Source organism: Dipodomys spectabilis, unplaced genomic scaffold (genome assembly GCF_019054845.1).
Source record: "Dipodomys spectabilis isolate Male_0828 unplaced genomic scaffold, ASM1905484v1 ptg000042l, whole genome shotgun sequence".
Classification (NCBI taxonomy): domain Eukaryota; kingdom Metazoa; phylum Chordata; class Mammalia; order Rodentia; family Heteromyidae; genus Dipodomys; species Dipodomys spectabilis.
Genome location: NW_024870719.1, coordinates 16,353,374 through 16,376,322, shown reverse-complemented (window position 1 = coordinate 16,376,322; position 22,949 = coordinate 16,353,374). Strand labels below are relative to the sequence as shown.

The 22,949-nt window shown below is 38.6% G+C and overlaps 1 protein-coding gene across 1 annotated transcript in view; it reads right to left on the bottom strand.

Moving 5' to 3' along the window:
* Positions 1 to 22,949, bottom strand: part of Gng2 (G protein subunit gamma 2) — a 112,862-nt gene that overhangs the window by 15,107 nt on the left and 74,806 nt on the right. The gene's annotated exons all lie outside the window — the stretch shown is intronic.

Sequence of the window (22,949 nt, the reverse complement as noted above, 5' to 3'; positions counted from 1 at the left end):
TCCCCTTCATTCTAAGTTGGTAGTATCCATGATCTGTAAGCTCCTGTATACTGTTCTGTAAAGCTAATATTTCTGCCAAATTAGAATGTATTCACCATTGTACAATGTGGATCACAAAATTATTATAGAGACCTCATGTAGGATAAGAGATGTGTGGGAGACTGGCCTTGAATCTAACCCAGATCACATAGTAACCTAGAGCAGGGATTTTACAGTTTGCTTCCCCAACATCCCTCAACTCCCCGTTCTTAAAATTAATAATGACATTATCTTTTCTTTCAGGCAGAGATCACAAACAAGCACCCTGAATCTTACCTGAGTAAACTCTGCTTAAGAAAGAAAGAGAGAGAGACAGAGAGAGAGAGAGAGACTAAGAAAGAAAGAAAGAAAGAAAGAAAGAAAGAAGGAAGGAAGGAAGGAAGGAAGGAAGGAAAAGAAAGAAACCAAATGCTGCAGCTTCCCTTGCAGCTAGATATAGTTGCTTGACTAAATATTGGCCAATTAAAAACAGACATGCCCTCCCTTCCATTCCTCCTGCTGCTGGCCATCATAGACATTCTAGGCTGAGCATGAAGGATTTGTCTCCTAAGTGACTGTTTGCAATCTCCATGGCAGCTGTAGACTGGCCACCTTTTATGTGAGAGAGAAATAGTGTCTGTCTTGCTTATAGCCCCATTATTACTGTCACTGTCCAACTAACCTTCTATTAACTGATTAAATGCCCCATTACCTTCAATAGAATATCTAGGAAAGTCTGTGTCCTGATATATTTTTATGTTCTTGGGAAAAGCTGTTAGGTGTCCTAAGGAGACTGTGATAGTGTTAGTTCTATTGTTTGTGTAACTTACACTACAAATTCCGTGGTCTAAACTTCTTTCATTTTTGGAGATCAGAGAACTGAACCAACTCGTAGAAGGCTAAAATCCAGGTGCAAGCAAGGCTATATTCCTTCTAGAAGTTCCTCCTGTAAGCTGTCCTTTCCTCTAGCTTCTAGAAGCTTCTTCAAAGCTGACAAATGTGAGTGGACTCCTCAACTCATGTCTCTCTGACTTCCTCTGAAGTTACCTCTCTCTCTGACTCTGATTCCTCTTTTGCCTTCTTTCCACTTTTGAGGACCCTGTAATTACACTGGAACTATCTAGATCATCTGGGATAATCTTCCTCTCTTTCGGTCATCTGATTACCAGTCTTAATTCCATTCATATTGACAGGTTCCAGGAACTGGAAAAAATCAACATTAGAGGAGAGAGTTATTCTGCTACCATGGAAAAGAGGCCTCTGCACAGGCGGGGAAGAGAAGTTGGGAGGTGGGAGGTAGGATGAAGAAAGAAGATGGAGGGTGCAGAGGTTTAGAACACTGGACAGACAATACATTTGAAACCTAAATGGATTTAAGAGACAAGACAAATGTAGGCGTTGGGTTTCTGGTGTGAGGCAGATTAATCCACAATGCTCTTGTTTTACCATTCTACCCTGGTAGAATCCTGGGGCACCTTTAGAATCATTTAGTGCATTTCCCACTTCTCATAGCTAACTAAATTCCTATAAAGAAGATTGCAAGAGTAATAGAGCTCTAGACTTATTTTTCTAAAATGTGCTTGCAGTGTTTGGATGACGGGTGAAAAATCAAGTAAAAATAACATTACATCTATTTTAGACTTAGAGTCACCTGGTAGGGAATCTTCATCTTCTGGAAAGTAAAAGAGGAGCCACAAACTGGGACTTGAGGGTAGAATCAATTGATGAAGAAGCAGAGCTAGAGGAAAAGCAATCCTTCCCAGGGCTAGGTCAGGGGGAGGAGCAGAACCCCTGAGGGTAGAGCTGAGCCTATATTTTTGAGTACCTCCTTAAAAGATTTTTTTCTTTTCTTTTCTCTTTTAAAAATTTCAGTCTCTCTCAATACCTTTCCTTTTTAAACTTTCCATTATGCAGAAGTGAACACCACATTTGCTGAATTAGCTCCTATTTTTTCTTCCTTCTTCGACTTTCCCTCTATATCAAATAACATGTGGCTATTATTAGTTATTGAGATTTTACCCCTATCTTTTTAGCCATGAATGTGGTCCAATAGAACTCCTGCCTGAATTCCATTCTGAATGATTTGTTGCTAGGTCTTTTAGGAAATAGGTCGTGATTTTTCTGAAGCTCATTTCCCTGGAAGCTTTTTGCTCATGTTGTGACTTACGCAAAACTTGAAGGTCAATAGAGGAAAACTTACATCTCTAAATGTTAAACACCTGCTGTCCTAAAAGCAAGTGGCTTTGTAAATGTCATAGAAGACCACATACGCAGAGCCATGCTTTCCATTTCTGAAACACCATGTGAGATATATTTCTACTCCTGTTAAGTCGCTTAGCTCAAACTTTATGAAGTCAGCTCTTGCAAAATTAAACAAAGAAAAGACACAACAAAAATGTGGTAAAAGGAAGGGAAAAAGCCATTCTCATGTTCAATTGTGGAAAATTAAAAAGTTATCTGTCTTTCAAGTTTGTGGTATTTGGACAATTCAACACACACACACGCACACACACATACACAGAGCTACTGTGAGAGAAATCCTCTATATCACAAATTCTCTTTTTTCCAATTTTTAATTGTAGTTAAACACATCATAAAGTTTATGATCTTAGCCATTGTGTGTGTGTGTGTGTGTTTGAGAGAGAGAGAGAGAGAGAGAGAGAGAGAGAGAGAGAGAGAGAGAGAGAGTGTATGTATCCTGGAGCTTGAACTCTGGGCCTGAGTGCTGTCCCTTTGCTTTTTGTGTTCAAGGCTAATGCTCCACCACTTGAGCCAGAGCTTTACTTCTACACTTCCAGCTTCTTTTTTTCAGTCCTGAGGATTGAACTCAGAGCCTGAGCACTGTCTCTGAGCTTCTGTTGCTCAAGGTGATGATCTAAGATAGGACAGTGCAAAATTACTTTTTTTTGGGCTCAGAAAGCTATCCTGATCCTGGCAATTGGTGGCAGTTGCCAAGTACTGGAGAATCTGGTGACCAAGGTATGGTGGGGGCATGTGTGTGGTTACGTTTTCTGAATTTGAATCTTAATTATAATGCTGAAGCCTTATTAGTGGACTTATAAAGAGAACCAAAAATTAATAATTATCTGGGCACCAGTGGTTTACACCTGTAATCCTAGCTACTCAGAAGGCTGAGATCTGAGGACTGAAGTTCCAAGCCAGCCCAGACAGAAAAGTCTGTGAGACACTTACCTCCAACTAACCAACAACAAAAATAACAGAAATGGAGCTGTATCTCAAGTAGTAGAGTGCCAACCTTGAGTGAAAAAGCTAAGAAACTGCCCAGGTCTTGAGTTTAAGCCCCAGCACTGGCACACCAACCCCCCCCCCCCCAATAATATACCCTCTGGCAATTTCAAATAGTATTCAATATTTTATCCATTCCCTAACTTGACTCACTAGCATGGATACCCAGGCAGTGTCTTGCTTCTTAGGAGGCATTTGGAAATGTGTGGGTTTAGTTTTGGTTATAACAGTAAGTGGGGGCACATCTGACACATAGTATGCAGAGGTAGATGCTCCAAAGCCCTGTAGGGGCCTAGCAACCACAACAGTGTGGTAAGTCCCTTAATGAAAAATGTGGAAAGACATTCCCAGATAGCCACACAGTCATGAATGAAAAGCTGCTTAAAGTACAATATGTGGCTGGACATTGGTGGCTCATGTCTGTAATCCTAATGATTTGGAAGACTGAGAATGAGAGGATCATGGTTTTGAAGCCAGCCCAGGCAGAAAAATTTACATGGCCTCTTCTCAATCAATAGTTGGATACATTCCTGTCATCCCAAGCTACATGGAAGTTTGAGTTTGGGATGGAGGTGCCAGGGGTGTCATGGCAGATAAAGCCATGAGAAGCTAGACGCAAAAGCCCGTTATCTCAATAACAATAGGAACCTTAAAATAGGTGGACCGTGTCCCAGATATGTGCTCAGGCAGATTGCAAGACCTGACCTTTAATCTCAAAATAACTAGTGCAAAACAGTGGTAGAGTGCTTGCCTAATACATGGTACTCAATCAGACTCTAGTAGCACCAAAAAAGAAGTAAAGAAAGAAAAGAAGAAAGAAGGGGAGGAGGAAGAAAAAGAGAGAAAGAAAGGAAATAGGAGAGAAAGGAAGAAAGAAAAAAAGAGCAAGAGGAAGTTCTAGATGCAGAAAGGTCTAGCTCTAGGCTACATTATATAATACCTATTACTTTTCCAGTGATAAATAAGTGCTAATAATTCTCATCTTTATTATTATGCTTTATGGATATTTGGGCTCTGTTCATTTAACATAGAGCTGAATCTCTTTTGTGCAATGTACTACTAGAAAGAGATTTTGCTGGGTTGTATTTGCCAGTAAGCTAAAAAAAATACAAATAATAAAAATCCCTAGAACAATTATGGGGATTATGTTCGAGAGACTGGTTGAACTAAGCAAGAATGTCTTAATTATCCCACCTAAATTCCAAACCAAAAAATAATGCAGAAGGCATTCTATTATATTCAACTTATGGGAGTATTCCACCCCCATCTGAGCAACATGAGAGAGGGGCCTGATATGGAGTAATAACCTTTAGCTGAGATTTCTATGCCTAAAAATATACCCAGAATTTTAGTTGGCTTTAGGAGGAACTTTTCTGTTAAGAAACTATATATTTACCTGTCATTTAGGGCTTTGCTGTAAACACTCAACCCATTATTTTGTGGCACAAAGATAAATAAATGTTTTGATAATGAGATCTTTGCTTTCGAGAATATAGGTTAATTGTGGAGGATTTCATCCTTTTCATCCTTTGTTTGTGTTTTTTTTTTTTTTAAAGTACAAGGCAGACTTCTCTAGGACCTTTAATTTTAATTACAACTGTGTGTTTCTCAGCACCATGTTTTTATATTTGCAGTAGGTTCTGAGGGGTTGTGATTTACTTGTTTTGTAGATTCATGTACATTACATTGGCAATAAAATAAACAAGTTCTTATTGTCTCCCAGACTTGTTCATATCTTTATTTTTACTTGGCATTAACAACACTGGTGATCATTGTTAGTTGCTTTTGAATGAGAGGAGAAATTTTAAAATATTCCAGCTAAGAATTTTTAGAGCTCCTACAGTCAGTTATTTGGATAAATGTCTTTGCTAATTGCTCATACCATAACTCAGTTTAGGTTGGGAAATTTTTTTCCATTTGCTTTTTTTTATACCTAATTTATTCAACAAGAAGTGTTTATACTATTATTAAATTGATTATATTATATATGCTGATTAGTAGGTATACCAATATTGGAATATATGTATAGTTATACAGAGTATAGTTAAATATATGTATATATATATATGTATATATATATACATATATATGCAGACAATATCCAATCCTGTAAAGAGTTCTCACAATCAGAATGTTTATGAATAGTGGTTGCAATGAATTTAAATGATTGTAAAATATCAGTCTTCCAGACTTCAGTCTCCTCTCCTCTCCTTGCTTTTCCTCCCCTATTCTCTCTTCCCCTCTCTTCCATCCTCTTTTGCTCTTTTCTCCTCTTTCTTTGCCCCTTCCCCCATCTTTTGCCCATACTGTGGATTGAACTAAGGTCCAGGCTTACTAAGCTAGCTTGCCCGGGCTGGCTTTGAAGCATGATCCTTCAGATCTTAGCCTCCTGAGTAGCTGGGATTACAAGTGTGAGCCACCAGAGCTAGCTTATATCTTTCTACTCCTAGTTTTCCATTTTGCCCTAAAGGTGCTAAAGAAGCATTTGGGCATAATGGTAGCCACCTATAATCCCAATTACTTGAGAGGCAAACACAGGAGGATATAGAGTTTGAAGCTAGTCTTGGAAAAGTTAATGAGAACCTATCTTAAAAGTAAAATGAAAACAAAAAGTGTGACTCAAGTGGTAGAGTTCTTGCTTAGCAAGTTCAAGGCTGTAGGTTCAATCCCCAAATACTGAAACAAAGTCAAAATAGCAAATAAATCTCTGTTAATCATTGAATACTAATTTCTTTTGATCCCTAGAAACTAGGGACATTTTAAACCAGTAAGAGTTTTATTGTGGACTTGCTACTTTTCCTTCAACTCATTCAGTCCCTGAAAGATCTAGGTTAGAATTCATCTTGTTCTCTCTCTGTCTCCTCTCTCTCTGTCTCTCTGTCTCTATCTCTCTGTCTCTGTCTCTCTCTCTCTTTCTGTAGCTTTCTCCACTCTCCCTCACCTTTCAGCAACTTGATACACTGCAAATTTGGGGGCATCATAATATCTTGGTTTTCTCATCTGTCTTGGCTCATTTTTTGAGCTGTAATGGCGAGACTGAAGTGAACATATAAAAGCTGATGAGAATACACTGGGTATAGGTCTACAACAGGCATAGAGAAGAAGCTTGGAGATAGAGAATGTAGAATAATCATGAACTGGATATTGGCAGGCAGAGCACTGATTGCCTTAGTTCTTCACTTCTAGTCTAGAATTTAGTGTTCTGTTTGCTCCACCTACTCTCCAATACATTTGGGAAATACTCTATCTTGGATGCTTGCTGTTCCTGGGTACAGAATTGGAGGCCTGTGGAACCAATGGAAATCTTCCCAACCCATAGGCTTTGAAGCTCCTTGCAGCCAGTGGTAGTTTCCAGTATGCAAAGAAGCTTCTAAAGTGAAACCAGATCTGAACCAGACAACTTACTCTTGAATGGCCCTGCATTCAGTGCAAATACAGGACCAATTTAGTACACTATGAATTACAAGAGATTGCAACTAGGTTTTTCTCTCTGAGTGGTGCTGGAGAGTGGGCCCAGCTAAATTCCCAGAGGAAATATTTAGCTATTAATCTATATCCTCAGAACAGTGGTGGGAAATAGTATATATCAATTCTGCTATTACCCCATTTGCCTAAACACAGAATAGTTTAGTTGAAAGACTACAGATAGTTAAAGCTTCCAGCCAGCAACTTAGCTTCATATGCACAAATCCAATGCAGAAATGTAGGAAATAAAAAAATCAAACAAAACAAAATCCAAGGCAACCTGACTTCTAAAAGCCAACATAGTGGACTCTATGATAGTGAAGTAGATGAAATCTCAAAGAACTAAAAAAATTATTGTAAATATGGTCATTGAATTTTAAAAGGACATGAATAAATATCTTCATGAATTAAAAGAAAAAATAAATGAGTACAGAATGAATGAAAAAGAATAGAAATGAAAAGCTGATCAAGTAAGAAAGATAATATAGGATATGAAAGAAGAATTCAACAAGGATATAGACATCCACCTCACTAGTTAGAATGGCTAGTTAGAATGGCTATAATCAAGAAATCTAATAACAGATGCGGGAGGGTATGTGGCTAAAAGGGAACCCTGTTGTACTGTTGGTGTGAGTGTAAACTTGTCCAACTACTCTGGAAAGCAGTATGGAGGTTCCTCAAAAGACTTCACATAGAGCTCCCTTATGACCCAGCAATCCCACTTTTGGGCATTTCCCCAAATGATCACAAACAAGACCATACTAAAGCTACCAGCACAGCTATGTTTATTGCAGCATTATTTACCATAGCTAAGATATGGAAACAACCCAGATGGCCCTCAGTAGATGAATGGATCAAGAAAATGTGGTATATATACACAATGGAATTCTATGCCTCCATCAGAAACAATGACATTGCCCCATTTGTTAGGAAATGGAAAGACTTGGAAAAAATTACACTAAGTGAAGTAAGCTAGGTCCAAAGAAACATAGATCCCATGGTTTCCCTTTTTTGCAATAACTAGTATATGTCTGAGTCAATCAGAAAAGGTCAGATAAGTTGATGTTAGGGGAATGAACCCCAAGATAAGTATTCAAGTGTTGTTTTTTCTTTCATGAAGTTATTTCTAACATATTTATAAGATTATTTCTTTGTTGCTTTGTATGTCCCTCCCCCACAGTATAACCCCTGCTTTCACTGTATTTGATGTTGGTATAATTTGTGGAGGGGAAGGGCAAAAACAAATCGTTTAACTAGGGATACAGGTAGACCCATTGCAACAATGAGATGTACAAGTCGTTATGTCGAAAAAGGAACTTCACAACTTTGGTGGGGGCGGGGGAGGATCGGTTGGGGGGAGGTGAGAGTAGTATGGGAAGAGAGGGGAAGGGGAAACAAAGAGGAGGCAACAATACTTGATAAGAAATGTACTCATTATCTTGCCCATGTAATTGTAACTCCTTGTACTGTATTCTCACAATAAAAAAAAATAAAAAATAAAAAAAACAAAAGTAAAAAAAAAAAATCAAAACAAAACAAAATCCAAGGCAACATGACTTCTAAAAGCCAACATAGTGGACTCTATGATAGTGAAATAGATGAAATCTCAAAGAACTAAAAAAAATTATTGTAAATATGGTCATTGAATTTTAAAAGGACATGAATAAATATCTTCATGAATTAAAAGAAAAAAATAAATGAACATGGAATGAATGAAAAAGAATACAAATGAAAAGCTGATCAAGTAAGAAAGATAATGTAGGATATGAAAGAAGAATTCAACAAAGATATAGATATCCACCTCACTCTAGTTAGAATGGCTATAATCAAAAAATCTAATAACAACAGATGCTGGAGGGGATGTGGCTAAAAGGGAACACTGTTGTACTGTTGGTGGGAGTGTAAACTTGTCCAACCACTCTGGAAAGCAGTATGGAGGTTCCTCAAAAGACTACACATAGAACTCTCCTATGACCCAGCAATCCCACTTCTGGGCATTTACCCAATGACCACAAACAAAGACATACTAAAGCTACCAGCACAACCATGTTTATCACAGTATTATTCACCATAGCTAAGATATGGAACCAACCCAGATGCCCCTCAGTAGATGAATGGATCAAGAAAATGTGGTATATATCACATTCTATATTTCTATCAGAAAGAATGACCCCACCCCATTTGTAAGGAAATGGAAAGACTTGGAAAAAATCATATTAAGTGAAGTAAGCCAGACCCAAAGAAACATAGGTTCCATGGTTTGCCTTATTTCCAATAACTAGTAAGTATCTAGGATAATCTTAGCAGATGAGCAGAATAGCTCAATAGCTATGTACATGTGAGCATATAAGATGATGCTATGTGCAATGAACTCCAAGACATGGACACAAGAGGTTTTTCTTTGTTGTTGTTTTTAATGTGCTGATTTTTTTTTGTTTCTTTTGTATGGTCTTATCCCTGTGGTATATCCTCTGTTGTTACGGTATTTGATTTTGGTACCCTGGTATTGTATATATGTTTATTGGAATTATGGAAGTGAAGGGGAACAACAGAATGGTAAGACAAAGGACAAGGGGGGAACCAACGCAACAGCAATATATACAAGACAATATGTTGGAAACAATCTGTACAACTGAGCGGGGAGGGTTTGGGGGGAGGGAAAGTAGGAGAAAATTGAGGGAAAGGGTAAAAAGGTTGACAAGAAATGTTCTTATGGGCTGGGAAGGTGGCTCAGTGGTAGAGCGCTTGCTTTGTATGCCTGAGGCCCTGGGTTCGATTCCTCAGCACCACATAAGCAAAAAGAAAAAAAAGCCGGAAGTGGCGCTGTGACTCAAGTGGTAGAGTGCTAGCCTTGAGCTGAAGAGCTGAGGGACAGCGCCCAGGCCCAGAGTTCAGGCCCCACGACCAGACCCAAAAAGAAAAAGAAAAAAAAGAAATGTTCTCATTACCTTACTTATGTAACTGAAACCCTTCTGTATATCACCTTGACAATAAAAAAATCAAATAAAAATTCTGGAAATAGAAAGATTAATAAGTCAAGTAAAAACTCAGGTGAATCATCAAGACTAGATCAAACAATATCAAGGTATGAAGACAAGGTAGACGTATTAGAACATTAAGAAAAATAAAAAAATAAGGAACTATGAATGGAATAAAACTAGGACACCAACTAGACAATTTATGTCACTTAATTGGAGAGTTAATTCCATCAATGTTGAGAGTTAAGATTGAGAGGTGTTTGATAATACCTGACATGTTATCCACCTTCTTGGAGGCTGTGCCTACTGGGTTCTAACTATGCTTATCTGATTCTTTCTTTGGGGGCTGTTTTTCCTGCCTTCATCATGTTCTTATTAGTTTTCTGTGTATAGGATATCTTTAAGTATCTTTTGTAGGGCTGGTTTGGTAGAGATATATTATTTCAATTTTTCTTTTCTGTGGAAGGTTTATATTTGTCCCTCTACTATGAAGGAGAGTTTAGCTGGGCACAGTATTCTTGGTTGATAACTGTTTGTTTTTAGGGCTAGGGCATGGTATACATTGTTCCAGGCTTTTCTAGCTTTAATGGTCTCTGCTGAGAAATCTAGTTATTCTGATTGGTTTCCCTTTGTAGGTGATTGGTCTTTTCTCCCTGACAGCTTTAAGGATCCTTTTCTTGGTCTCTATTGATCCTGTGAGGATTACGATGTGATGGTGGATGTCCTGTTCTGGTCTGGTGTATTTGGGGTTCTAAAGGATTCTTGTATCTGAATGGGTCTATTTTTTTTGTATGTGTGGGAAGTTCTCTGCTGGGATTCTGTTAAATAAATTTCCTAGACCTTTAGCTTCTGTTTCTAGGCCCTCTTCTACACCCGTTAGCCTTAAATTAGGTCTTCTGATCGTAGCTTCTATCTGTGTGTGGATCTATTATATTTCTTGGATTTGTCTTGAATACTTGTCTCTTCTTTATAATGTCTATGCTGTGGGGGAGGAGTGAAGAAGGTGGGGGAGGGACGGGATAGTGGGAGAACAACAAGGGAAGGGGTAACAATGTTGGACAAGAAATGTACGCATTGCCTTACTGATGTAACTGTAACCTCTCTGTACAGCATCCTTACAATAAAATAAAATTAGAAACAAACAAAAACAAAAACCCCTAACCAAATAACTAAAAACTAGGACACCGCTAAAAGGACAAACATATGAATCATGGGCACATAGAAAGGAGAAGAGGGAAAAGTAAAGGCATATAAAACACATTTGATAAAACAATAGAAGGAAAATTACCCAAATCTTAGGGAAAGGATGGATATCCATGTACAGAAGTCTCTTAGAAACTCAAACAGAGATGACCAGAAAAGAACTTCTGTGTTATAAAACATCTAAACTTCAGATGTACAGAATAAGAAATAATATTGAACGATGCAAGAGAGAAGTGCCAAGTTACATTTAAAGGAAAATCCAGCAGTATAACAGCAAATTTCTCAAGAAAAATGCTGAAAGGAGGTTATGAATGGTATATTTCAAGCCCTGAAAGAAAGTAATTACTAACCTTCATTACTTTATCCATAGGAGATACCTTTCAATATTGAAGGAGAAATAAAAACCTTCCCTGATAAACAAAAGCTAAAGGAATTCATGATTACTAAACCAGCATTATAGAAAAAAAGTTAAAGGAATTCCATATGTAGAGGAGAATGATAATCATAAATGCAAAAATATAAGAAAGAATAAATCTTACTAGATGGTGAGAATCACAAACAAATCAAACACTACAAAACAACTACATGACAGAAATTATTACATATCTTTCACTAATAATTGTGAGTGTTAATGGTGTCAATTTACCAACCCAAAGACACAGACAAATGGGTTAGATTTAAAAATAAGATTTGACCAGCCGGGCACCAGTGGCTCATGCTTGTAATCCTAGCTACTTAGGAGGCTGAGATCTGAGAATCACGGTTCAAAGCCAGCCTGGTCAAAGCCAGCCCGGGCAGGAAAATCCATGAGACTCTTATCTCCAATTAACCACCAGAAAAGCTGAAGTGGTGCTGCGGTTCAAGTGGTAGAGCACTACCCTCGAGCTGAAGAGCTCAGGGACAGCACCAAGGCCCAGAGATCAAGCCTCAAGATCTATAAAAATAAAAAAAGAAGGGGAAAAAAGACTCGACCATTTGTTGCCTACAAGAAACACACTATATTCATTAAGATAAATACAAGTATAAAGTGAAAGGATGGAAAAAGTCATGCCAAACAAATGGAGTCTGAAAACAAGCATGAGTACTGATACCCATTCTCACACACAGGTTATTCAGACAAAAATCAACTAAAAAAAACCCTCAGAATAAAATGACATTTAACCAAATCTACAGACTATTTCATCCAACAAGCATTTTCTCAGCTGCTCATACAACCTTCTCCACAATAGATCATACTTTAGGACATAAAGCAATCATTAAAAAAATACTATAGAGTTGAAAGACCTTCCTGTGTCCTGTGTTTTATCAGACCACAAAGAATAAAATTAGAAATCTGCAGCAAGAGAACCTACAGAAAATATGCAAACACATAAAGAATGACTATAGACTTTAGAATGATCAATGAGTCACCAAAGAAATAAAGAAATCAAACAAAATGCCTGGAATCACATGAAAATGGCAACACAATTTTCCAGAATTTTGGAGACCTAACAAAGGCAGTGGTACAAGACAAAAGTACAGATATGACTGTCTATGTTAAAAAATAATCAGAGAAATTTCAAATAATTAACTATAGTATATCACAAACTTTTAGAAGAAAATAAGCCAAACCCCAAATTAGTAGATGAAAATAAATCATAAGTATCAGTCCAGAAATTAATAAAATGGAGACTAAATAAACAATACAAATAATGAAACCAAGTTCTGGTTCTTTGAAGAAAATAAATAAGATTGACAGTCTCTCAGCCAAACAAAGTCTTCTAGCAAAGTAAAAAGCCCAAGATCAAATAGATTCGGGTTGAAATCTATCAGACCTTTAAAGAAAGATGAACACCAATATACCTCAAAGTTAGTCGATAAAATAGAAAGGAGGGAACCCTAAGAAACTCATTCTATTAAGCTTGTACTAACCTAATAACAAAACTGGATAAGGGCAACTCATTCTATTAAGCTTGTACTAACCTAATAACAAAACTGGATAAGGGCATACAAGAAAAAGAAAGAAAGAGAAAGAGAGATAGAGAGAAAGGAGAGAAAGATAGAAAGAGAGCAAGCTTACACCAATTTCCTTAGTAAACAGATGTAAATATTCTTTAAAAATGTACATGAATTAAAGAACACATTAAAAACATCATATACCATGGCCAAATTTACAAATTACAAGATCATCTCAATAAATGAAGAAAATTCTTTTGAGCCAAGAGGGGAAGCATATATCTGTAATCCCAGCTCTGCAAGAAAAAGAATGGGAGAATTGTAGTTCAAGGTTAGCCTGGACAAAAGAGAAGTGGACAAGACTTTATCTCAAAAAATGACACAAGCATATTGGCACAGGCCTGTAATCCCAGCTACACAAGAGGCAGAAGGGGTGAAAGGACTGCAGTCTAAGCCCAGGCCCAGGCAAAAGTATGAGCCCCTATATAAAAACAAATAAGGCAAAAAGGGCTGGTGGTATGGCTGAAGTGATAGATTGCTTGTCTAGTAAGTGCAGGGCCCTGAATTCAAACTTCAATACTTCCATTAAAAGAAGAGAAGGGTGGGGAGGGAAAAAAATCCTTTAACCAATATTCCTTCATGATAGAAGCCTTAGAAACTAGCAATAGAAGGCGAGTGCCTCAGCATAATAGACTTTATACAAAAAGCTGATAGCTAACATCTTCCTCAATGGAGAAAAACTAAAAGCATTTCCTCTGGACTGAGGAATGAGATAGGGAGTTCATCCTCTTTACTCTTATTCAATATATTAAGTGAATTCTTAGCCACAGCAATAAGGGAAGAAAAAGAATAAAAAACCATGCAAATAGAAAAGGAAGAAGTCAGATACATATTTGCAGAAATCAGGCTTTACCATATTTAAAAAAATCTAAAGCTCCATCAAAACAAACTTTAGGTCTGATAAACTAGGATACACAGACAATATAGAGGTGGATCCTGGTGGCTCACTCTGTAGTATAAGCCACTCAGGAGTCTGAGATCTGAAGAACTGTGGTGGGAGGCCAGCTTGGGCATAAAAGTACCCTGGATTCCATCTCCAAAATAATCAGCCCAAAAGCAGGGCTAGAATCATGGCTCAAGTGTCAAGAGTTCCAACCTATTAAGCTTGAGGTCCTGAGTTCAAACCCTGGTACTGCCAAACAACTAAAAAACAAAACCCCAAATCAACATACAAAAATACATAGCTTTTCTGTATACCATTAATGAATAGGCTGTGAAAGAAGTCAGGAAAAAATTCTTATTTATAGTAGCCTTAAAAATAGAGTACATAGAATAAACTTAGCTAAATAGGTGAAAGACTTCTACAATGAAAACTTTAAAACATTGAACAAAGTTAAGTTCTGGTGGTGTGCACCTGTAATCTAGCTACTCGGGAGGCAAGCACTCTACCACGGAGCCACCTTCTCAGCCCCAAACACATCCATGTTTAAAGCAGCGCTATTAACAATGGCAAGCTATGCAATCAGCTTACTTGCCCATCAGCTGATGAATGGATAAAGCAAATGTGGTATATATATACAAGGGAATATTATTCAGCTATAATACGAACAAAATTATATCATTTGTAAGAAAATGGATGGTCATCATATTAAGTAAAATAAACACTCAGAAAGACAAATACCGTGTATTTTCTCTTGTATTCAAAATCTTGACCTAAAAAAATTATATGAAATGTAAAAGGAGGCCTATTTATAGGGGAGAAGGTAGGAAGGGAGAGGCTAAGGGACAGGGTAATAGAGAAGTAGATATAATCAAAGTTTACTATAGACATGTGTGAAAATAGAATAATGAAACTCCAAATAATTTATTTAGAAAGTGGGGGTAGGGTTGTGAAAGAATAGCAGAGGGAGTGAATAGGATCAAAATATATCATGCATATATAGGAATATAACAAAGAAATCCATTTATACAGTCAATGTCCTCTAATGAAAAGGGAGATAAAGAATGATGTGGCATTCTTTGAGCCCTGGTTTGCATCTGAAGAACAGAGGTAAGGCAAGGTCAGAGAGTGAGATTGTAGGGAAAGGACAGAGAAAGGGCAGAAGGCACAGGAAGAGAGCCCCTCGCCTAGGAAAGAGCCAGAGAATTCACTGGAGGGCCCTATTGCCAATGGCTGGACACCACCATGCTGGCTAAGTTGAAAGATAGATTTGTAAATAAAACTAAGTAGGATGCTTGTAATCCTAGCTACTCAGGAGGCTGGTTCTGTTCAAAGACAGCCAGGGCAGGAACATCCATGAGACTCTTATCTCCAATGTTAACCATCAGTAAACTAGAAGTGGAGCTGTGGCTCGACGTGGTACTCTTGTACAAAAGAGCTCAGGGACAGCACCCCTGGACAGGCTCTGAGTTCAAGCCCCACAATCAACAGCAACAAAAAACATAGGGGCCTTCCCTTGTCTATCTTCTCCTCTATCTTTCAATGTTCCTTATTTCTGGGAAATTGATTTTAGGAGCCAAAGCTCTGTTCTTTCACTAGGAGCCCAGGAGCTCAAGCAAATGTATCAGCCTCTAGACCAAGAGCTCACCATGTACCAGGAACCTGGCCAAGTGCTTTCAAGCATGACTGTATTTACGTCTCACAACAAGGCAGGGGAAATGAGCGCATCTCCCCTGTTGGAGGAAGCTGAGGCTTAGATGAAGGCCACACATCAGTGAGAAGCATGTTTCCAAAGAAATTTCCCCAGGGAAAGATTCTCTTTCAGCTCTTCCTAAATCACACTTTCAGAGCCATCAGACTGATCTTGATCTGGGGTCTATGGTACATGTTTAGCCATTTTCCCAAACACAATAGCCAATTAAACAAAATTTTTCTTCTCTCTCTTTTTTTTTTTCTATGGCTTGTGGGTCTGTGTAGCTTCAGGGAGGGCTAATGCAAATGAAAACCAGCAAGGAAAGCCTTAACAGCCAAACCTGCTCTTGGGTTAAAAATAAAATAAATAAATAAATAAATAAATGAAACAAGGAAGCAACCTATCAATCCTATTTCCATGTGGTTAGGAAGCTGCCACTCACCAAAGAAGAGAAAAAAACCAAGTCAGTAGGAAGCTGTGTTGTGCTGTGTGGAGAGAAACCCCAAGCTCAGCTTCCCTGCAAAATCTCATCACCAGAAACCATTATTGGAAATGACAGCTCTCTGCTTTCCAATAAACTGCTGTTTTTGAAAGCATTAACCTCTACAAGATTTAGTCTTCCTCTCGGAAAGAGGGTCATTGCTAGCTTCATTTTATGACTTCAATAAAAAAAAAGAAAGAAAGAAAGAAAAGAAAAAGAAAAAAGAAAATAAAATCACAGCCTTGAAAAATGTTGACTTCAAAGTCATGAATTTCACGGATTTTGTAAAATGAAACAAATGAATAGGCTGTGTTGCAACTTTAAAAATGACACTGTAAGCTTTCAGCTTTTTATCTGAGCTTTGGAGAAGGAAATGGCTCTTGTACATGAATGGGTGTTGGCATTCTTAGATGCAAAGCAGGCTTTGTTCACTCCAAGGATGGGGGTGGGGACTCCAATGGTGAACCAGACCATGAACCAGTAGGGTTCCAATAAAAGAGGAATAACAGGCTAGTTTCCATAGAAATGGCTCTGTTAACCTTCGGATGTCTACCACTCTGTGACAGCAGGCTCCACAGTTGTGGCAGGCAATGGCCTTCTGCTTCCTTCTGAGATTATCTATTGGTTAATCAATTTTCTTGGTAAGAATCTGGTGCTTCAATCTATATTAAACCAGGATTTACTTCACAAGTCTCCAACCTTAAGAGTCTCCTAGAACTCAGGAGAGTTTGCTGGCTGAACTCCCTTACCGTACCTCCAACAACCCTGGCAGCTTACAAAATGATACAAATCCATAGATAATAGAAATCCTGAGCTCTCCTAATAGGAACTGGACCTCTTCCATTCAGGTTTGGTTTTCATCACTATATTCTTATCTGGGTATTCTCACAGATGCAACTGACAGATGGTACAAGAATGGAAAAGCATGCAATAGGAGACAGAAGAGCTGGCCTCTCGTCTTCACGAAAACTCTCAACTATGTCATAGCGAAAAATCACTTAAGTCTTTCTAGGCCTCAGTTGTTTAGCCATGAAGTGGGGATTGCACCCGTGTATGCCTACTTATTTGTGAGAGCACATTATGAATTATGGATTGACAGAAAGGGGACAAAGGGACAGAAAAAATGACCATCACTGTTACTGAACAAATACTGTGACCTAAAAATATGACATGAATATTTATTCCTTACAACTAAGAACATAGAAAAGGAGCCATGGGACTAAGAAGGGCCAAGGAAAAAGTCTATGGACACATTCAACTATGGTTCTATTAAAAACTTAAATTACCCAGGTGCTGGTGGCTCATGTGTGTAATCCAAGCCGCTTAGGAGGCTGAGATCTGAGGATTGCAGTTTGAAGCCAGCCTGGGCAGGAAAGTTCATGAGACTCCATCTTTAATTAATCATTAAAAAGTTAGAAGTAGAGCTGTGACTCAAGTAGAAGAGCACTAGTCTTAAGCAAAACAGAAGCTCAAGAGTCAGTGCCCAGGCCTTAAGTTCATGTTCCAGGATTGGCACAAAACAAAACACAACCTTTTAGGCAACAAGGGAAGTGTTTTGTGGGAGAGGTTACATAAAGCTTTCCATCTACTTTTGAGATTTCTGACTTTCATGGACCACCTATTAGAGAGATCGTGATTGAAAATCAATTGTGATTCAAATTAGCAAGGATTGATCCAGCGCTTAATGTGTGAGCCAGAAGCAACAGCACGTGTCCCACTAAGTTGCTAAGGAAACCAGCTGCTGAGCTGAGCAGCTGTGAGAACACTGTGGGCCTCCTCAATAATTCTAGGAAGGCACTGTCTCTCATTGTTGTCTTCCGGACGGAAAAACCCATGTCTACATATGGTGTTTGAAAAGGTTTCCTATAGTCATTGAATAAACTTGCAAGCCTAGCATCTGAGGCTTGCATAATTGGCTCCCTTGCTCTTTCTCCTCAGGCCTACATCCCATATGTAAAAGCCCAGCCCAGCACACACAGAAGCAATCTGGCCTGGGTAGCATTGCTGGCTATAGCTCCTATGGCTAATCCTGACCTTAGCCCAATTAGCTTGTTCTGTTTTCTCTAGTGAGTGAGAGATACTGTGAGTTTAAGCCCCAGGACTGAAACAAAAAAAAGTAAGTAAAGAAGAAAGGAGAAAGAAAGAAAGAGGGAAAAAAGGAAGGAAGGGAGGGAGGAAAGGAGGAAGGAAAAAAGAGGGAGGGAGGGATGGAAAGAAGGAAGGAAAGAAGATGAAAACAGGACAAATGCTTTTTTATACTTGCTGGTTGTTGGGGCTTAAACTCAATGCCAGGGCGCTATCCTTGAGCTCTTGGCTCAAAGCTAGCACGCTACCACTTAGATCCACAGCTCTACTTCTGGTTTTCTGGTGTTTAATTAGAGATAAGATTCTCACAGACTTTCCTGCCTGGACTGGTTCTGAGCCATGATCCTTAGATACAGGCCTCCTGAGTAGTTAGGATGACAGGTATGAGCTACCAGTGCCCAGATTCTTTCTTTCTTTCTTTCTTTCTTTCTTTCTTTCTTTCTTTCTTTCTTTCTTTCTTTCTTTCTTTCTTTCTTTCTTTCTTTCTTTCTTTCTTTCTTTCTTTCTTTCTTTCTTTCTTTCCTTCTTTTCTCTTTCTTTCTTTCCTTCTTTCTCTCTCTCCTTCCTTCCTTCTCTTCCTCTTCCTCTTTTTCTTCTGTCTTCTTTTTTTTTTTTTTCAATGTCCTTAAGTACAAGTGTAGACAAGTCATGTCCTTACTGATTCAGAAATTCCCGAGGCTGGTGGGATGGACCCTGTCTCCTCCAAAGAATGAAAAAACTTATTGGAAATGTTGACTTGGGAACCAGGATTTCCTCTTACAGAAACAAGTTAAGCATTCCTAATCTGAAATTTGAAGTGTTCCAAAATCTTCAATTTTTTTGAATGCCAAGATACCCTACAGATGGGAAATTCCACATCTGACCTCATGTGACAGGTCACAGTCTAAACACAGGTGCAACACAAATGGTATATAAAATTACCTTTGGGCTATGTGTGTAAGGCACAATGAAACAGAAAGGAATTCTGTGTTGTTCCTCGAATTCCCTTACCCAAGGTATCTCATTAGATGTATGGATAGATTCCAAAATCCCAAACACCACTTGTTTGCAGATACTAGTGTAGGGAGCTAGTGATCCCCTTTCCTGCTCATCTTCTTTCTTCCCAGCCTGATCTCACAGAAGGAGGTCTTTCCTTAGGAAGAGCAGTTAGCCATGACCATGGGCTGGATCCACCTTACTTAGACTATGGAGTTGATGGAGTTCTCAAGTCTCAAGGTTACAGGAAGTCTATCTGCCCCAAACAGGACTTTTTCTTATCAGCACTGATAAAAGAAATTGTGAAGCAGGTTTAGAAGAGTCCTCCCAAAGTATGGAGGTCAATGTGGCATGGGCTTTACTGTATGAGTTTGGTTCCAGTTTCTCATCCAGCCTGAAGAGCTCATGAAGCAAGCAAGACCCTCTCCAAAACCGGATGGAGGATTTTTCTAGCAATGTCAAGTTAGAAAAAGCATCCTTTGTAAATAAATATATGTCACTGACTTTTAACCATGGCTAAATAGAAGGTGCTTGAAACTCACTGAACATGACCCAATTTTCCCACGTAAAGAAACTCCAAATGGCAGAATGATTATATGAATTACTGTAGGAAATGTAACAATAAATTGGTGTCAAAACCCCAGGCTCAGATTTCAGATACCTGGTTAGATGTACCTTTCTACTGTTTCTTGAATGGCTCTTAATATCATGCACACATATCCCCATTGGACTCCTCAGCTCCCAATGGTGCTTACTGAATAATGGTGACATGTTCTGATATGTGGAGATGAAAAGAATTGGGCTTTTTTTCCCCCAAATTTCAGATTTTTTTTCTGTACTCTTATGAAAACCATAAAACTATTGCAAATTTGACTACAAAGGTTTTCTGATTAGTATGTGAATAGTATTTGTTAATCAGGTCTCTGCTCTTTAATAAACCAGGCTTGATGTTGTGCAGAGGTTGAAACAGCTAATTGTGTGTGTCTCTAGAGAATTTTTTTTAAAGAGGATGCTTCTCTTTTATACGTGTGATGTCTTTCAATGGGAATTTGAAGGGAAAGACAGTGTGTAGCATTAGCAGAGCCAGGAGGTTGCTTAGTAAGGAGTGGTCAGTACTGGCACCCCAAGGTACAGAACTTAAAACATTTAGGAGGAGAGCTGTGGGGTACAGAATTCTGCGGCTGGAGGTCTAGATGTGAGTTTCCACTTTGCTGAGTGATAGTTTCCTCTCATCCTTTCTGGGGCTCAGTTTCCTTCCTTGACAATGAGAGTGCTCAGGCCCTTTTAACCCTGACTCCTGATATGATATGCTGATTCCTTTCCAGTTCTTTGTGTTGGTTGCTTCAGAGGTCTGACTTAGTTTTCTTTCCCACATCGTGTCAGTCAATTCTGTAGCTCTGGGACTTTCTCAACACAGTTAAGTTGCAGGCTATACTCCAAAATTAAACACTCAAGGAGAGTGGATAAGCATGTAGAAAACTCGAAGACCATAAGGATCCCAGTTTAAAAAGGGGATTGCAAACTCTTCCATCTGAGACAGTCTGATTCCTGGCTTGTAGTGAGCCATGATTCTCACCATTCTTTGATTCCACTAGTAGCCCAATCTGCTGAGCATGCTGCCTTTTCCCTTTCCCTCAAAACAGACACAGTTTTGCCTATGCCTCTGGCTTGGATGCTGTGGTCTAACGTGTGGTATGGTCACTCTTGTCCCTTCCAGCAACCTGCCCCTTTCTTGCTCCGTCTCACAGTCTGATTAAGTCACCAGTCCTGGCTGCAGGTACTTTGTACTCCATTCGGGAACAACTAGGTGGGGTTGGTGGGCACCGTAAAGCAGGGATGGGGTATTTCACTGAAAACCCCCAGACCTTAACTTCCTATGGATTTAGCTTTCTGTGCACATTTCCTTAGTCTAATGGCTTTTATCCCCCACAACATCTCTTCTCTCCTCAATCTTCTATACCTATCTCCCCAATCTTTCCTTTTTCCCCATCCTCATTTTTCAGCTGATAACATTTCTTCTTGTTTTACTAAAAAAATAGCAGCATCAAGAAGAGAGTGTTCATGTTCTTCATGACTTGTACTTATGCAAGAACATAATGAAGAATGTAATGTTTATTATTGGATTTAGTGTCCATCTGGACAATCATCCCCTATCAACAGAGACCTTATTTTCCTTATAGATAACCTTTATTGATTGCTAGGGCTCAAACCTGATATCTTTGAATATTCTAGCACCATATAACATGGTGGGTTCTACCCTAAACACTTCCTTCTCTTGGCTTTATTTAACCACCAGCATGTGTCTAAGAGTTTTAATTATAAGTATAGTCATAAGCTATGATGCCTTTTTGTAGCTGATTTAGCTCATATATGATGTCTTTAAGATTCACTTATGCTGTAACCTATAACAGAATTTCTTTTATATAATATTATATATATATATATATATATATATATATATTTCTTGTAAGTCATGGAGCTTGAACTCAGGGCCCAGGTGCTGTGTCTGAGCTTTTTCATTCAAGGCTTGTACTCTACCACTGCTTCTGGTTTTCTGGTGGTTAATTGGAGATAAGAGTCTCACAAACTTTTCTGCCCAGGCTAGCTTTGAACCATGATCCTCAAAACTCAGTCTCCTGAGTAGCTAGGATGACAAGCAGCGCCCTGCCACACACCATCTTTTAGTCATGCATTTGTCAATGGAAGATACTTGGGTTGCTTTTACTTTGTGTTTAGCATGAATAGTGCTGCTATTGAACTGGTGTGCCAATATCCCCTCATGATCCTGCTTTCTATTCTTTTGGATATTTGCTCAGAAATAGGATTGTTGGACAATCCCTTCCCCACTTTTTTTTTTTTAAGAAGGTCTCACTATGTTGCTTAGATTAGTGTTGAATATGTGTGCTCAAGGCTATCCTCCTGCTTTAGCCTCTTCAGTAGCTGGGACTATAGGCATGTATTACTATGCTTGGCTTATTTTTAATTTCCCAAGGAAGCTTTCTAATGCCTATATCATTTTGCATTTCCACCAAGCTGGGCAAGTCTTCTAATTTTTCCATGTCTTTACCAGCATTTGTTATCGTCAGTCTTTCTGGGTTCTTGTCTTACTGTCCTCTCAGTTCTTTTGTTGGTTTTTGCTAGTTACTTGAAGATGAAGTTTTGCAGACTTTTCTGTACAGATTGATTGTTGAATCAAGATTCCTCGGATCTCAGTTTCCTGAGTAGCTATCTCAGTCTAGTCTTTATATAGCAGCCAGAGATTTTTTCTAAGTTATTTCAGAATTATACTGGTCTTCTGTTCATAAACTCTAATGGCAGAGCAAAAGTACAAGTCCTTCAAATGTTTCTCAAGTCCTGACTGATAAGATCTGATAATGTGTGTATGTGACTCTCTCTGGCTTACTTTCCCCTCCCTTCTTTTTTACCCATCGAAAAAAGCTACAATATCAACTTGCTAGTTCTTGAATGCTCCTGTGCCAGGGCCTTTGGAGCTCCTGATGCTTCTATTCATCTAATTTATGTCTCACGTTAGTCAGGTATCTGCTCAAACATTAACTCAGAGGCTTTGCTGGCCTCATATCCCAAAGAACATCCCTTCTTCCTGAAGTTCTCATTCCCTTATCCTGGTTGATATTCTTTCTCATCACTCATCACCACCTGACATATATTTTAATTTTATCTGGCAATACTACTCACTAAATCATAGGTTCTATAAGAGCAGGGGATTGGCTGTTTTCATTATTACTGAATTGTGGTAACTGGGATAGGGCCTGGCTCACAGTAAAATGAATGCATCAACAACGATTTGAATTTCAGTAACTAGCCACACTATGACTTAATGAATGAGAGAATGAATGAAACATACATGATACCTTTGTCCATTTGTGTCATTTGTGAGAGTCATTTGTGAGAAGGGGACCTGGTTCTGTC